A 3,351-nucleotide genomic window follows, 5' to 3' on the forward strand; every position below is an offset into this window, starting at 1 on the left:
GAATCATAATTACCTGCTAGCAAACAACCCATACACAGATGCTTTTTAATATAAGTGTTCTTATTAACCTGAGTATCTTCTGTGCTCTTTTGAAATGATTTCTTTTCTTTTCCATTAATGTCCTATTATTGGTTTATATCACATTAACTAAATATTTTACCTAATTATATTATAGAAACTAAACTAATTTTTTAAAAGTCAAAGTGACACTGGAAAGATAAAATGAATGCCCATGGTAGATTTTATTCCTCAGTCCTTATCAAATAATAACCCTATTTGACAAAAATCCGTTGATGCTTCCTGTGTTCCAAAGCCCTGAGGGTTAAAAAAACAGACTACACTAGTGTTGTAGATATGCATTTTATGAAACTATGTTGTAGACAGTGCTGTGGATAGGCATTCTATGAAGATATATCAGCACTTTGGGGAAGATTGCCAGAAATGCCCTTCATAGCCCTCAGGCAATGGCAATGTTTGCTCTCCACTGACAACTTCCAGAACTGCCACTTCAGCACCTGCTACCTTAGGCACTCAACACCCAGAAAGAAGGTCCCCTCATTCTGCAAAGCACCTAGGGCATAAACCATTCCGAGGACTGGATTCATTAACTCTAGGAATAAGACTCAGATGACCACAAAAACTACTCCATGCCTTCCTCAAGTGAGTGATTCAGAAGACTGATCAAATGAATTGGTATTTCTATCCAAGTAATACAAACATATAGTTAAGAATCAGAGATGCATTATAAAAGGCTCATGATGAAAAACACCACTCACTTCTTTCACACCTCCCCAATGTCCTTGGGACTCAATGGCTTCAGGTGTTTCCCTCTGACATTTGCCTCCATATTTCTGAAAAAGAAGTTCATTCTGCCACTTACTGACTTAAAATTTTTCATATTATCTATTGACTTCTAAATTTTGTAAGCGATGATTTAGCTTTCCTAAATTCCTATCACCTTTCCACAAACCTCCACACATAGTAATATAACAATTTATGTTTAAATCTAAAGTGTATATTTATGTTACTAGAATTATGTAAAATATCTTGGGACAGGCTTAAACATTATACTATTGTTTCATTTTCTTGTTTTAAAATTTTGTATAATTATAATCACAATTGTATTGTCATAATATATATCAACATGTATAATATATTATGTCAATGGCATATCCATAATAAAATCCATGTAATAAATCTAATTAATAATTTATTATATAACTGTAATACACATTTAATTCTATTATTACTTCATTTTACTTTTTATAGTGTTTATATTTTATGAGTACTAAATTATACTATAATATAGTTTGATTTCCTTTATTATATAAAATTTCCCAGAATTAAGAATTGCTTCAACTTTTGTTATATTCTTGTTTTATTTTTGTTTGCTTGGTCCTGCCATGTTGACTATTATTTCTTGAACTCTCTTTCATACCAAGCTCTATTCTAAGCAATTGAGATTCAGTTGTGAACAACAAACAAAAAGATATGGCACTGATTGATAGCTCTGATCCCACTAGCTCTGACATTCTAGCAGGAGACAATAAATGTAATAAATAATTAAATTTAGATGGCAGTAAGTAGTATAAAAAATTATTTTCTCAGTTTTACATGTACTATGCTTAATTTCCCCCACATGCTCCATTATATCTGTCAAATGCCTACTGGTATTATTTGTTAAATGCCAAGCATATCAAATAATTTGGTTTTAGAAGAGATTTGTCCCACCTTCAGAGAGCTATTACTTTGAGATATTCCCAGATGTTGGCATATAAACCTTTATACCCAAAAAACTTCCCATCTCTTCCCTAACTATAGATAACATGAAAATCTGGGAGCTCTGTTCTCAGTATGTAGTATATTCTACTGTATTTAATCATGAGCTTCATTCCTGTCCTGCTAGTACAACTACAGTACAAGCCTCAGACTCCATAGGAATGAGAATTTGGGTCATATCCCTAGGTAAGTCATTAAGACCAGCAGAGGTGATATCTGTGAGCAAAGGAATTTAGAAATGAATGGCATAAGAGGAAAATGCCAGATGCAGCCCAAAGACCAACTGTAGCAATGAAAGTGATAGTTTGTGGGGAGCCACTCTGAATGACTCCCACCTTCCATCCTGAAGCAAGGGGTTTTGACCATCACTACATTTCCTAGTGATCTGGGCGTTGTCTTGGTTCAGAAAGTTTAGAGTGTGTCTTTAGACGTAGGGGATGCCTCTTGGGTTGAATTACACTCACATGTCCCTTGTAACCCTGCCCCTTCTGGGTTTTTTTGTATGGAACTTTCTAAGAAAAAGGGTCCCCCCCAATAAAAGCCCACTTCCGAATGTGCTCACTCTCTCTCGCCAGCCTCTCATGACTTTCTCTTGCTCTCCCATTTGGGGAGCCTGAGGCCTAGAGCGGAGAAGCTGTCTTGAAGCTTGTTTAAAGGTGAAGCGTGTGTCTGTGTTTTATTTGGTGTCCCTGGAAATTCACAGGAGCAACCTTAAGTTCAGTTGCCTGCGGGTCATTGGCAGCAATAGTTCATCTCACTACTACCCACTTCTGAGCTTTCCCTGATGAACAGAGGCCACTGGAATGCTAAAGAACTGCTTCTTGAACATGTGGATCCTACAAGGTTCAACGTACACTGTGGCCATCATGGAAACATGCAGCTCAAATTTCTTGGAGAAATAATTTGTTCAGTTGTAAGGTGGGTTTTACCCTCCCCAGTACTCTTTCTCTCCCTCATTTTTCATAGATATCAGATAGCAATACAGTTTGACAACTTTCCTGCCTATCTACTTCATCCCTCTGATCTTCCAAAGGCATTGTGCTCTTCCAACAGCCCAAAACCCTCTTGTACCCCTGTGCCATCTCAACACATCTCCTGGAGAACTCAGTGGGCACTTTCAGTCCAGCACCTTCTGAATGATGTAGAATGGAGTATGATCAATGGATCCTATAGTCACATGCTACCTGTTATACTTTTTTTTTTCTTTTAACATGCAATGTTATATAGGATCCCACACTGGTGAGTCAAACATTTTTAAAGATCTTGGTTCTGACTGAGACCCTGCAGACATAAGGGAAAAACCCATAACAGACTACATCCAGTCAAGATGAATTGTTATCCCTTCCACAGCAGAAGCGGTTCAAACTAGTCCAATTGCCACCAAAGGCCTCACTCATCTTGAAGAATATTGTCATCTCAAGAACTCAGCATCAGATTCTGTTGACAGGTTAGTCATTCAGCAGCAGCTGGGTCAGCCTTCGTAGGATAGACCTATGCCAATGGGTCCATACATAGCCTTCATTCCCCCACCATACTTACGCTATTCATAAGCCAATTTCACAAGAATTGGAG

The sequence above is a fragment of the Urocitellus parryii genome, chromosome 1 (assembly GCF_045843805.1).
Source record: "Urocitellus parryii isolate mUroPar1 chromosome 1, mUroPar1.hap1, whole genome shotgun sequence".
Classification (NCBI taxonomy): Eukaryota; Metazoa; Chordata; class Mammalia; order Rodentia; family Sciuridae; genus Urocitellus; species Urocitellus parryii.